General features: G+C 41.8%; 1 long non-coding RNA gene across 1 annotated transcript; it reads right to left on the bottom strand.

Moving 5' to 3' along the window:
• Positions 1 to 10287: 10287 nt before the first annotated feature.
• Positions 10288 to 13728, bottom strand: LOC121832665 (uncharacterized). The gene is made up of 2 exons (XR_006076293.2): positions 11197 to 13728; positions 10288 to 10489 (listed from the first exon to the last, which is right to left on the bottom strand). It is a non-coding gene; the product is annotated as an uncharacterized LOC121832665 (long non-coding RNA).
• Between the last annotated feature and the right edge of the window lie 467 nt (positions 13729 to 14195).

The following is a 14195-nucleotide window of genomic DNA, read 5'->3' as shown; positions in this document are numbered from 1 at the left end:
ATATGCAATCTTTCACAGCCTCAAAATTTGATTCTTCATACTCTGTCACCTTGGGAAAATGTATGAGACTGGAGAAAATATTGAAGAGAGCTGGAGGTACATTTTCTTGAAGTTTTCTTCATTACCAACATCTGTAGTAAATTAACACAAACATAAAAGGTGCTAAGTTTGTGGTTATCTTACGTTTAGGTGTGCTCTTTCCTTATAAATAACATTATAGTGGAAAGGGTATGGAGCAAAGGAGTGAGAATTCTGGATTTATCTCCACTGCTTAGGAGGTAGGAAACCCAAGTTGATCCCTTACTTACTCCTTACTGATTAATTATCACACTAGTTGGCCAGAATGCGGATACTTTTGATGAAAAATAATGGCAATTTATATACTTCACCTGTCGGCACAGGGTCAAAAGAATGACACGCGCTGAACAATGCCTGGGGAACCGTGAGAGAAGCTCCAGGAGAAGAAGGCAGGGGGCCTTTTATATCAAGTGCGTTTTGTCCCGCGGGTTGTCCTTGGACATGACTTCATGCCTCCTGTGTTACATGTTGACATTCAATTAATAGGACACGCTTATTATTGTTGGATGTCAGAACATAGCTATAGAACCCAATCTGGCCAGTGTCCCCTGAATCTGGATATGGCCTCTGCCTGGAGTTCATGCTTTCCCAGACATAACCTATAGTATGTAAATGTGCCAAGTGATTGTGTTTCAATTGCTCTGTCCTGGGAAAGTCCTTGGAAAAGGCTGCTCTGTTAATATTTATTATGTGCTTATTGGTATTTATTTTCATGTTTTTTCTGAACTCAAACAACCTTCCTTGGATAATTGCTTTCTTTGGTACATTTATGTTTAAAAGTACACTAAAATGTGGTAAATTTATCTCCTGCATTAGATGGTGGTCCACCCCATTCTTTCAGGTCCTCAGATTCTGGGTCCAGCTGGATCTGCTCAGGTCAGCCGCAAAGTTAACATCACCTTCTATTAAAGAAAGTACTTTTAAATATTTGGGAAAACTACAAAATTATTAAATATAAGGTTTTACTGTTTTAATATATGTGTATAAGTCAGCTAAAGCACACACACACACACACACACACACACACACACACACACACACGTGCGCACACTCACACAAATCCATTTCTTGCGTCTGCAGTAATTGATAGAAACTGACACATGCTCATTTGTTTAGAAGGCAAGAAGGACTGAAGTCACTAGATGGCAGGAACCAACTTTGATGACTTTGTTGTTTTTCTCCTTTAACATTTCTACACATTTGGTGCCTCCACAGTAAATCACTAGGCAGCCAGCAGATGCCAGACACTGCATGCCTAGTGGTTTTCTCTGCTCCCATAGTCATTTTGTGAGTAAAGCATCCCAAATCTGGCCCAAATGTATCTGTCCTTCTAACATGACAGTGAAACATGAGATTCTGGCTCAACAAATTAGGGGCAACCCTAGCTTCAGCCTCCTGCCCACCCTTGCCAGCACCTCAGCTCCTCTGCTTCCCCTGCACTGAGTTTCTGTCTTTCTACAGCTCACACTTTACATCCCACAATGTGTGTTTCTTGAGGAAGCCAAAGTCTCCCTTTCTTGGTAATTTGCATCGTCCAGTTCTAGTTCAGCTTCAATGAGTTCTTTAAATTGGACTCCTGTGGATGAGATATGCTCAACTGACAAAGAAGCACCAAGAAATTCTCAATGGGATTGAGCAGTCTCAGGGCACCAGGAGTTGTTTTTCTTCCTTATGGTCTTTTCATTCAAGATTGTGGTTTCTCATGGGGCCTGGCCCGACTTCCCATGTGGAGACTTTATGAATTGTTGTACTTCTTTATAGTTCTTAAAATCCTGGAACAGGCAAAACAGCTCATACTTAAAGGCATATACCTACTCCTGAGACACTGCTGCTGCTGCTATGGATGGTTGGGTCCTTTATGAATGACTAGAGACGATCCTTTGTACCTTAGATTTATATCTTACAAATTTGAGGTGAACATACACAGGTTGCCTTTTTAAACACAACTCATTTATTCTACTTACATTCAAATGAATTTTAGAATTAAATATAAATTTTTAAGATGTAAGAGTAAAATCTACTCCAACTTTGAAAATAAGTTATGATCATTAGTTATCTCCAGAGATGTGCTCAAAACCAGGAATGTCATTTTCAATGAGGATTTTGAATAACTTTTGGAGAAATTGCAGCATTGTGGGTATGATGGCCTTTCCACGCCACCCCATGCTGCCTGTCTTTAAAGGAGGCAATTCCCAATGAGCACAGTGAAGAGCTTGCTTATCTATGTGGTTTACTTTGTAATGGACTCTTTAGGAGCACTGTGTAAACTGTGGACAGTGGCACAGACTTATAATCCCAGCTACTTGGGAGGCTGAGGCAGGAGGACTATAAGCCCAAGGCTGCCAGCCTGGCTGTTAGAACAAGACCCTGTTCAAAAAAATACAAGGTAGGGGTATAGTACTATAGAGTTGTTGGCTAGTCTACGGAGGTCTGCCTTCAATTCCAAAAGAGAAAAAATAATTGCCACACAATCATGTAATTTCAAATTCCAGCCCAGTTTTCATGTGATGAACTTCAAACAAGTGCTTTTCAATAATCACAAGACTGATCACTGTGGCACTAATAGCTTAAGGTAAATAAAGGACCATAAACCAGAAGAAACGATGTAAACAGCTCCCGTGGTGTTGTTTCCCAGTGCAGAGTCAGGGTGGCTTCTGATGGTGTAGACAAAGCTGGACGTGATTTGTACGAGCATGGCTTGGATGCCTTTTGCTTTCTGTCAGAGAAAAGTGCTTGTGTCGGCCTGAGGAAGGACAGACATGGCACTGCACTCGAGGGGAAAGTTCTTGTTTAACAAGTTACAAGAACATTATTTGAAGGGGAACAGCCAGGTTATGTACCCCATAAAAGTACAAATGATTTACAAATATTTAACAAGGAAAAACTAATTATGCTGCTCCTGTCACACAGAGGCCAGCCTCAGAAATGGTATAATCAATATGGGAATGTTAGCTGTAATACAGTCTGTCAGCTTTTTAACCAACCAAAAATAATAAATAAATAAATGAACAAACAAACCCTAGGAAGGCTATAAATAGAGTTGAACTTTCTTAGTCACTTGGATTTTATGTATCTAGATAGATGCGTGTGCATTTTGCATGTAAGGTGAACCTTTGAAAGTTATTGCCAATACGGTGTGAGGAGGTCCATTTAGCTTCACCTTACAATTCTAAGAGAAAACTTAGCTTCACAGTGGGCCCAAAGAAGACCCAACAACCCTCTGAGCCTGCCATCCTCTGAGGCCCCTTTTACCTCATTCACAGGGATTGGACTACTGGTGGCTCCAGAAAACTTCTTATCATCTACACATTTGAAGAAGTGCATTACCGTATAGTTTGTGTGGTTTTTATACAGCTATGTAGACAATGACACAAATATGTTAGTGGGCATCTCAGGGACCAGGGACGTTAGCTGATAGGGAGCTGTGGCTCCAGAACACTATACAACACGAGGCTGCTGCAAGCCAAACAGGAGTTAGGAGGCTGGTAGTCAGGAGTCAGATTCTGTGAGTTGAGTTCTCAGTTCTAGTCACTCACTATTTGTGAGTTGTGATGAGCAAGATGTGCTATGCAGTAGGATTCACATCACAAGGTTATGAAGATTTCAGTGGACAGTGTATAAAGAGCTCTGGAGCCCATTCTAAACCTAACAAATGACTGATAAATATTAGCTATTAGTACCAAACCAAGCTTTTTCTGTTTGCAGTCCATGGTCTCTTACCTTTGCCAGACATGGGGTATAGATTCAAGTTAACCATGGTGGTCTACATTTCATAGATCTTTGCAAGCCCTTGTCAAATTTTTGGGAACTAAACAAGAGCCACACCTATGTTCCCCTCTTCGCAATCTGGCGTTGACTCAGCAACAGGCCATTGATAGCGGAATTTTCTCTGCTGTGTCTCCTGTCAGGATCTACAGCAATCGTCATTGCCCAGGGCTCTGTCCTTCCTAATGCTCCCAAAGATGTGACTTGTCCAAGTCAGAGTGATGCATGGCCACTACTTCCCACACTACTCTGTAAGGATTCCACTCCATGGCACATTTCCTTATCAGTGCTCTGAGGTGTTCCCTTCGCTTTTATGTCCTTTGCCTATATCCTCTGTAAGGTGTAGGCAGATACATACAGGGACAGGACAAGCCTCATGTTTTCCTCTCCATTATAGACTTCTCAGGTGTGTGTATTAGGAAGCATTCACCCAGCCAGCTTTCTAAGAAGTATTTGTTTCTTCAGATTCTGGGCAACATATTAGTTCTTTATTCATAACCAGGCACCTCTGCACACCAGCCTTGTCTGGGCAGAATCTCTCTTTTGTACAATGTAAATAGAATGATATTTTTTATATGTTTCAATGACATTTTACCCCATATGGTTTGGGGAACATGATTTGACCCATAGCAAGTGCCTGAACCATATCATATTAATGGCCATGATAGGGTTCTCTGTGTTACATGTTCAGAGATGGAACTAAATACTGCTTCTGTACATAAAGGTCCCAGAGTTGGGCTGCCTCTGATTTGTGGCTTTGTTTCAGTAGTTTGGGTTGGTTACCACATTTTACATTGTAGTAACTTTACTTTATTGCTACTGTCACAACAAAGCAAAGCAGCTATTATCTCATAACAAACTAAAGCTACATTTCTAAACCACTGCATCTAACCAAACTACAGTGCTATAACACCTAATTTACAGTTTATTCCAATTGCATGGACACAAGAAACATAAAATAAAAATTATATATATATATATATATCTCGGTTTCCACTGGCTCATCTGGGCCAAGTATTTTGAAGGTTGGGAGGATGGTTATAAAGCAGCCCAGGTTCCAGGTGGCTCACAAGACTTCCATTTAGAACTGGACAGCTGAGTACACACCAGGGCCAACTTAAAATTGCCCACATGGTGGGTTGGCATCACTCAGCTTCTCACACCTCCGAGTAGCCAAGCTGGAAGGCTGCTTCCCAGGCCCATGCTCAAGTGCAACCCTGAGCTGCAGACACTGTTGTTTGGGGGATTATTGAAGCCCTAGAAAGGTAAAAATATTCTCAGAGATATTTCCATAGGACAATCAATGAAAGTCTTTGCAGAAATGCAAAGTAGCTTATTTATGCCCTGGGGAAGTATACTGCTTTGTTTGCATGGAAGAAGGTGCCATTGGCTAAAGAGAGATGACCTACTAAATAGAGGGAGCTATAAAAAAAAGACCCCCGCTTCTCTCTTCCTTTTCTGAGTACCTGTGCACTATCACACAGGTCCACTTCTCTAACCCAAGTGTAACCCTTTTTTTAAGACTAAATTTTCCCAAGTGCCCTGCCAGGCATGTCTTTCCTCCCCAGCCACAACAATCTAGCGGCAAGGCCTAGCAGGATCTCTTTTCATGGCTTCCTGGGTGCTCCACAGAGGAGCCATTCACCAACAGACTGTCTGAACACAAATACAGCAGCATTTGGAGAAGGATGGGTTGGGAATAATATGGTGATCATGAAGCAGAATATAGAGGACACTCCTGTCTCTGGTGGTCAGGAACTGAGCTGGCTTCCCAGGTCAGCAAAGGTTGTATGATTTTGGCCATTTATTAGAAACAAAACTTTGGTGCAGTAGATGTTTAGGAAATCAGAGAATTGCTGTATTCCATTATAGTTTAACCCACCAATTATTTTAAGCATTTATTATATTTCCAAAAGACTGTGATGGGGACACATCTGTAATCATCACACTCGGAAGACTCCAGCAAGAAGACTGAGGAAAATGAGACTCTGCTCCCTAACAAGAAAGCAAAACACATGGACCAAACCTTTATCCCCTTTGAATCTGTATTCATGTTTCAGCCTAGCATGATGGCTTCCATAGATCAGTGCTTCTAAAACGATGCCTACCATACACTCTAGAGCAGTGGTTCTCAACCTTCCTAATGCTGTGACCATTTATACAGTTCCTCATATGTGGTGACCCCAACCACAAAATTGTTTTTATTGCTTCTTTGTAAGTGAAATTTTGCTACTGTTATGAACTGCAAGGTCAATATCTGCTATGTGACCCCAAAGAGGTTGTGACTCATGGTCGAGAACTGCTATTCTAGAAGGTAGATTTCTGTCCTCTCCTGGCCCCACTTTCCCCACAAGGTGAGGAAACTGTAAAGCCACAGCTGTGGATACAAATAGGTGTCCTCACTCAACACTCTGTTCCATACAGTCTGAGCTGGCTGCCCAGGCCAACATAGACCTTCCATACCCTCCCTGACCTCTAACTCCATTGGCCATACTGTACTGCTGGTAACCACACATCTATGGCCCAGTTGGCCAACAGGTGGCTGCTTCCCCAAGGAAGATGAGGAAGAAATTTGGATGTTCAAACAGAAGTATTCCCATATCTGGTACTAAAAGTGTTACAGCATGAGACAGAATGTGAAACTTGAGAGCAGCTTTCTCTGTACCTCAGAGTTCCAAGGAGGAATTACAAAAAAAGCTCCAAGTTTCATTTTCAGCTCACGTCTTCCAGTTATTATAGTAGGTATTCGGCAAGGTGGGGGGAGCAGAATGCACTTGCTTTTGATATTTTCTAAGAGTGTTTTAACGTAAGCGTTTTCTGTGGCACATACCTGCTTGAGTCTGCGAATCCCTGTAGGCTCATGATGTCCTGAGCACTCCTTCCTGCATGGGCATGAACAGCTGAAAATGCCTACCACAGGGCTCCATGGTGACGAGAGGTGTTTCAGTTATTCTGAGACACAGAAGAGAAATGCCACAGATTTGGGTCACAAGAAATTGTCATGGAAGTTGGGTATCAGGGACAAATGATTTGTTTTCCTTAATTGTATTGCTCTCTCAGGCACTCAGGCCCTAACCTACTATTGTGGAATCCATCTCTGATCACACCATGTTCATTTTCTCTCCTCAGTATTTGAGAGAATCACATTATAATGTCGGATATTGTTTGTCTTCCCATCCTACCTCCTGGGTGTTGTACTAAATTTTTTTGTGTTTTCATAAGCTACAACACTCCCCCACATTCTGTCCATCATGTTGAGAATTAAAATACTCTGTTGCCTGAATGTTTAGCATTGTTTGTATTTCCCACACCATGATAGCTGTTTTGCCTATCTCCTATCCTCCCCCACTCTCCACCTCCCTTCTGTTTTTCTTCAGGATCCTCTTACTCATGTACATCTGAGAGTGGCATGTGGATATAAGAACTATTTCATTTCCTCAAACCTTATTAGGCAAAAAATGCCTACAGGAGGTGGGGAGATTATGTGGTTAATAAAGCTTACCATTTACGCTGAAGAGCAGGGTTCGGCTGCTGACACCTACGTGATGTCTCACAACTGCCTGTGACTCCAGTTCAAGGGCACCCAGTGCCCTCCTCGGCCTCTCGCTGGCACCTGCATGTGTGTGCAGCACATAATCTTGGGGAGGTACACACATACACACAAAACATTTTTAATATATAAATCTTTTATAGGGATTACATTTTAAAAAACACCGAAGGTGAAGTACAGAGACCGACTTCCATCCTTCCAAGAAAGCAGGAGGAAATCCACATGATGAGGTGAGGGCACCTGTGTCCATTCTTCCCTGCACTCAGAGGTTATACGGAAAAGCTTGGAAGAAAAGGAAGTGGCTGATGGCCAAAGCACACGGAGATGATGGCAATGGAAAGGTTGGAGGAACTGTGGAAGGAAGGAATGTCCACAGACACATGGGTGAGTTTCCGTGAGATTCACTGAAATGAAGAAATAGACTCCTCACCGCACATCTGTTCAGTTGCTAGAGGAGGAAGGAAGTGAATGGGCATCATAAGGCAATCTCCTTCACCCACACTTACTAAAAAGCACCTGCCCACCCTCTGGATGCCTCTCCAAAGAAGTGCAGGGTAGATTTTGCTCTCAGGATGCCTGTTGTGCCTTTGGTGACAATGTCACACACACAAAAGTAACATAGGTTGGAGCTGTTTCCTCAGAACAGGCAAAGGACAAGTCCCAGCCTCACATGCCATATGGTGCTTGTTGACATTTGTTCCACTGGGAAATGAAGGGCATTTCTCTTCTGCACAGCCAGGCCAACACACAGAGATATAAGGGTAATTTTCACTCAGCTGTGACATGTTAGAGCACTCGAAGTTTCCCTCTATCCTCTGCTCCTTTACCCAGCACATTCTCCATGCAACCCAGACTCAAGGCATCGTGGTTACATGTGCGCAAATCAACAGAGTGATGATGTCTTCATTCCTTTTTTTTCTTTTCTCTGCTTGAGATAAAACATTGAGTCAGTGCAGTCTGCTTTTTGCCCTGCTTACCCTGGAAATAGTGCTTTTAAGAAAAAAACTAGCCATGAGCTACAGGCCATATGCGACTTGAACATACTGCATATATTTTCTTGACTTCAGAAAAACAAAGATGGTAGCAAAGTTAAGAGGATCTATTTTCATTTCTGTATCAAAGATGCTTTTTGATGAAGAAATGTGTCATAAATTCTACTCTGTACTTGAATCGTGTGACACAGTCATTGTGTCTCAAAGCAGGAATGATGGAACATTGTGTAGTTAAGCTGCATGACATGGTAAGGCAACTGTAGACTTTCTGTACAATGTGCAAGTCCAACATTGGTTCTACAATTTTCACATGTGTGACCTCCATATTTTTTTAAAATTGTACTGTTAGCTTCCTTGTTTATAAAAAAGTTTAAACAAAATACACATTTTGAAGGTCATATGAAATGACAGTGTAGATGGGGCTTGAAATATAGACCCTTCATATATATGAGTTTGTCTCCATCCACAGTCCTTACCTTATAATCTTTCTGCATCCTGATGGAAAGTAATCAAATAGTTAAGTGAACAGACATTGGAGTTATGCTATCACAAATTATTGCCCTGGGACTCTGGGTAACTTACTTAACCTTATCTTTAAAATTTGAATTAATAGTTGAACTGACTTCACAGGATTATACTAGGAATGAAAAGAGATGATTATATAAACGCTTAGCCCCGAGTCTCTGTCAGACAGTGCTGTGTTTGCTGACACTGTTTCTGTCATGTCTTACCTTCTTCATCCCTTCGGAAGCACAGCCCTGACGTGTTCTAGTGCCAAGCACCAGTTTCAAAAGTCCCCGAGCCAACCTGGACCAAAATGGAAAGGGCTCTATCTACTTCCTGAGACTAGCTAAGTGATATGGAATTCATTTATTATAGGAAAAATTCCAGAGACATCCCATGCATTGTAACTCCACCCCTAAACTGTTTCTTTTATTCGCTCTTCTTTCATCCCAGACTGTGCCCTCTACTATAATACTTCAAGGCAGGAAATAAAGACTTCTCTTTGGCAACATTGGAAGCCACAGGCAATGATTAATCTTGATTATCAACTTAACTGACTTAGGAACCACTTGGGAGATGAGGAAAGCACATCTCTGTGTGTACCCATGAGGGTGTTTCCAGAGAGGATTAACAAAGGCAAGACACCCCCTGAGTACTGGCACCATCTCCCTCCCTTGCTGGCAGTTTTGATGGGATGAAGGGGGAAGGGGAAAGATCAATGGCTCAAGTATTCTGCCTCTGTTTCCTGGCTGCCATGATATGAGCTGTCCGGCTCTGTAATGCGCTCCCATGGTGACAGGTGGAAATCTCTGGAACTTAAAGCCAAAAGAAATATTTTTCTCCCTTAAGTTCTTTGCTTAGGTATTTTTTCACACCTATAGAAAACTGACTACAGAAAGCACACATTTAGAGGATTCAGTCACAGTCGTTTAACTAGGAGACTACAGAGGAAAAAGGAAAGGGCTGGCCTGAGGTTAAGTAGCAGACACTGTCTATTTTGGATAATGATAAAAAGAGGAAGCTTGGGATTTGAGAGGAAGAAGTATTGTTAGACTAGGCCATGATGAACCCTCTTCAGTGAAATTTGCTGATATGTTAGGAAAGTAAATGGTTATTACAAGAAAAAGGGAATCTTGCTCTAGATTTCCAACTGAGATTTGGAATAAACTACCCTTGGATGCTCTTTATCATTATTGTTATAATTATTTCATGTGTATAGATGTTTTACCTGCATGTATGTCTGTGCACTATGTGTGTACCTGGTGTCGATGGAGGCCAAAAGAGGGCACCGAATAAGATCCCCTGGAATTGGAGTTGAAATGATTATAAGCCACCTTTGGTCATTCTTCTCTTTCATTTGAGCCCATCTATCCTAACCATCCATGTTTATGCACCTACCTGGAAGTAAACTGGGTTGCCTGGACTGAGTAGGTGGAGAAAACGTCCTTTCATTTACCCTTTGTAGCCTACTTCTATGCATAGAAGACAGCCAGATGTTCTCTTCTCTTCCTCCAAAGGACTTAGAAGGCATCTGGGTGGGGTTCCAAAGGGACTGTGATCACACTTAGAAACTACAGCCATTAGAACAAGGCAGAAGGCCCTGGAAAAGCCAGAACAGAAATCAAGTTGTATCACACAGGCATCACATATGCCCAACTAAAGACAAGGGTGTGTCTTCCTAGACCTAGCTCCTCACGCTTTTGGATAGACTTTGGGATTTGAGCTGCTTTCCATCTGCATGATGTGGAAAGGACTGGGCAAAGGGGCCCAAGTGGGTGTGACTTAATTGTAGATCTCTTTAGTTGTATTGACAAAAATATTTGTATATTTCAAAACACTCAATAAGTTTAAATTCTGGTCCCTAAACATATCCAGAATTAATTATGCCAAAAATGAAACTAAGAAATGTTTACAGTTAGTTATATATTCTAAGATTTACAGTTAGTTATATATTCTAAGAAATAGAAGAGAATAATGACCAGTGGCAGACACTGTGGTATGAGAATGTGCTGTGTACCTATGACCAGAAGTACACTTAGATAGCTAACAATGGAAGATGAAAACACAAAGGAGATTCCAAAGCATTTGATGTCTGTTGGGGTTTACTTCAGAAGCAGAACCACCAAAGGGCGGGACCAGGCCCTTAGTCGAAGGGCCCTCTGCAAATGACACTGTAAATCAGAAGTGTGATAAGTCGAGTACTGCATAAAGCTGCCTGAGTAATTTTCACACCCAAATCTATCCCAGCTGCTCCAAAGTAGTCACTGGTTACATGGAAAAAGAAGGTCTGTGACATTGGTGTTGTACCTGGGAAGATTTTTACCAACTGAGGGCCGTGGGTGAGACGTGCCAGTCTTCTGAAGGGCAGCTTCCTGATGACATCCTTCTTCGAAGCTGAACTGGTAAAATAGAACTATGTGTGTCTCAGTTCAAGTTCTCTGGGTCAAGATTTTTCCAAGCGTTCATAACAGGCCCCATCCCATCACAACCAAGTCGGGGAGGGAGGACTGTCAGAGGGAAAATCTCCCATCACAGTAGAAATATTAAACTACCCTCAAGTTCATCTCATGAATTTGCAGAAAAAGATACACAGATTTTATCTGAAATTTGGATTTTGAAAAAACATTAAATAATTAGTTGGCCATGATGTACAGCTATCTCAGGCCAGCCCTGATCTCAGGCATCATTCAACCTTGTTGTTAAATAAAGGAACCTTTGGGAAGTGAAAATCATCAAGACAGCTGCTAGTCATGGAAGCAGAATTCTGGTAGAGAGGATTCATCTCTGTCTTGATCTCCACTCCCTAATGCATGAACTATGAGCCATTTATACTGCACTGCTTGCTAGCCAGCCCAAAGAAACAAAATCAACATTCTACCTTTAGTCAGTACATATCCTAAAGATATTTGGTACCTTAATTGTCTACACCCCACCTCTAGGGAGTGGAGGAGGGGTGACACATATATCAGCCTCAAAACCATGCCACCATCTAAGCCAAAGGATGCCCGGTATGTGGAGTGACAGTGGCTTGAGGGGGCACTAGCTGTTGCAGGTAGGAGACTCCAGCTAGTGTATACACACGGTCAGTCATTGTGATGGTCCGGCACAGACGGGAAGGAATGTGCTGAGTTTCTTTCTCTATACATATCAAGAAGCTTAATTAGCACTTTTGCGGGGAAAACTGTTAGCAGTGAGCTATACACCACCACACTTACCACAGGGGTCAGGGAGCAAATGATCATCAACACTATGTTTCTCTACCTTTAATTTGGAAATTCTAGTTCAGTGACTGATACATTTGGGCTTAGAAGCAGCAATGTGTTTATCAGGGTTGCATCTGGGACCATTTTTAATGGATATTTCCCTTTCCCTTTCTCTGCCTCCTTTTGGATCTCATTCTAATCCTGTGTGCTCTGGGACCACACTGATAATTCTGTGTGTCTGTGCCTGAAGGGCACTGAACTCTTTTCTGGCTTTAGTTACAATTAAATGGGTACCAACACCTAAAAACAACTAAAGGAATGGAAAATAAATTAAGAGAATAAGTAAATGAATAAAAAGTCCTCATGTACCCAGTAGACCCGCAAACTCTGGAAACACAGAACACACCTGAAAGCCAGGCCCAGTCCTGCTCTCTGAATCTCCCAGTGACCACCAATAGATGGGATGCTAATATTTATTTCTGAAACTCATACTCGAGGCACTCTATTAACTGTTAGACATGTCACTTAACGTGGCAATGAGCACACTGGTATAATAAACCACAGAGGGGCCCTACTCTTTCCATATGGAGACTATATGGGCCTGGTTCCTTCATATATCAATAACTTACAAAATATATTGTTAAACAGACCAAATTGTAAACACCTGGTAAGATTATGCTGAAATTTTGAGATGTTTTTTCTTTTCTGTGATTTCTGTTGCTTTAAAACATTGAAGATCTCCATTGGAGGAAAAATACATTTAGTGTTTTTGTTATTAAAGCCTTTCATCTGCTTGAAACAAATGGGCCTTTATGATCTCTGCCATCTAGTGAGTATTTTAAATAATTCTCAGATTTCTTCCAGGGAAGATGATGTTATCTTCACAGAGAAAACAAAAAATCAAAAATGGGTGATATGGCCCCAAGGAGACTTCTAATCTTGCCACCAAGATACATTAAAATCATGAAATTCAAGCCATGAGTGGTGGTGTGTTTCCACTGTTGGCACTTGAAATGCTGAAACAGAAGAAGCATGAGTTCCAGGTCAGACTAGGCTGCATTCTCACACCTTATCTCAAAACAACACAATAAAATGCTAAATACGTGCACCCAGAAAAGCCTCACCAGTGTCAACCACCCTGGTTGTGTTATGTAGGTGTTCTTACCTTTTCTGTGTTATTCATTTGTTTGGTATTTGCAAGTATCTGCTTTGTAACACTTTGTCCTTCACCTTCCTTAGGCCTTGCAAGCATAGATTGTACCATTCACTGATTTATAATCTTTCCTGGCAACTACCCTTTCACTATAAATAGCCAACATGAGGGAATGGATTATGAATGATGCTCCCTTAAAGCATACACATGCTCTAAAAGGTACCAACATTCTTTTACCAATGGATGCAGAGTCAGCACCACAAAGAAGAATCTCCCTGCTGAGTAGTTGTGCTCCCTAGAAAAATGAAACCTCTGGTTTCTAGCTTCCTCCATTTGTGACCTGACATTAATGTTGCTGGCCATGGCTGGACTTACCTTGTCTTTGAAGAACCAATGGTCAAGGCTGATGTAATGAAGTTATTGCTTTTGAGAGGTGAGTAACAGGTGATGCAGAATGACCATTCTGATAAAGAGTAAATAATGTAATACCCGCGCCACTCTCGCTCTCTGCCTGGAAGTTGCAGTGAACCACAGAAAAGAGAAAGAAAATCAGAGACGAAAGAAAGAAAGCTAGAAAGGGAAAAGAAAACAAGAAAGGAAGGAAGGAAGGAAGGAAGGAAGGGAGGGAGGGAGGGAGGGAGGGAGGGAGGGAGGGAGGGAGGAAGGAAGGGAGGGAGGAAGGAAGGAAGGAAGGAAGGAAAAAGGGAGAAAGAAAGAAAGAAAGAAAGAAAGAAAGAAAGAAAGAAAGAAAGAAAGAAAGAAAGAAAGAAAGAAAGAAAGAGAGAAAGAAAGAGAGAAAAAGAAAGATCGCTGAGAGGAGGAGAGAGGGCCTGGAGTGAGGCAGAGGAAGGAGGTGGCTAGAATTTGGCCATTCAGCAGAGAGCAGGTGCCCTAGCAGGATGCTGGTAGAGTCACAGACTCATAGTTTCTGGTGAGAGAGAGAGAGAGAG

Source organism: Peromyscus maniculatus, chromosome 10, assembly GCF_049852395.1.
Source record: "Peromyscus maniculatus bairdii isolate BWxNUB_F1_BW_parent chromosome 10, HU_Pman_BW_mat_3.1, whole genome shotgun sequence".
NCBI lineage: Eukaryota > Metazoa > Chordata > Mammalia > Rodentia > Cricetidae > Peromyscus > Peromyscus maniculatus.
Note: the sequence above shows the minus strand (reverse complement) of the source record. Positions and strands in the feature narration are given on the sequence as shown.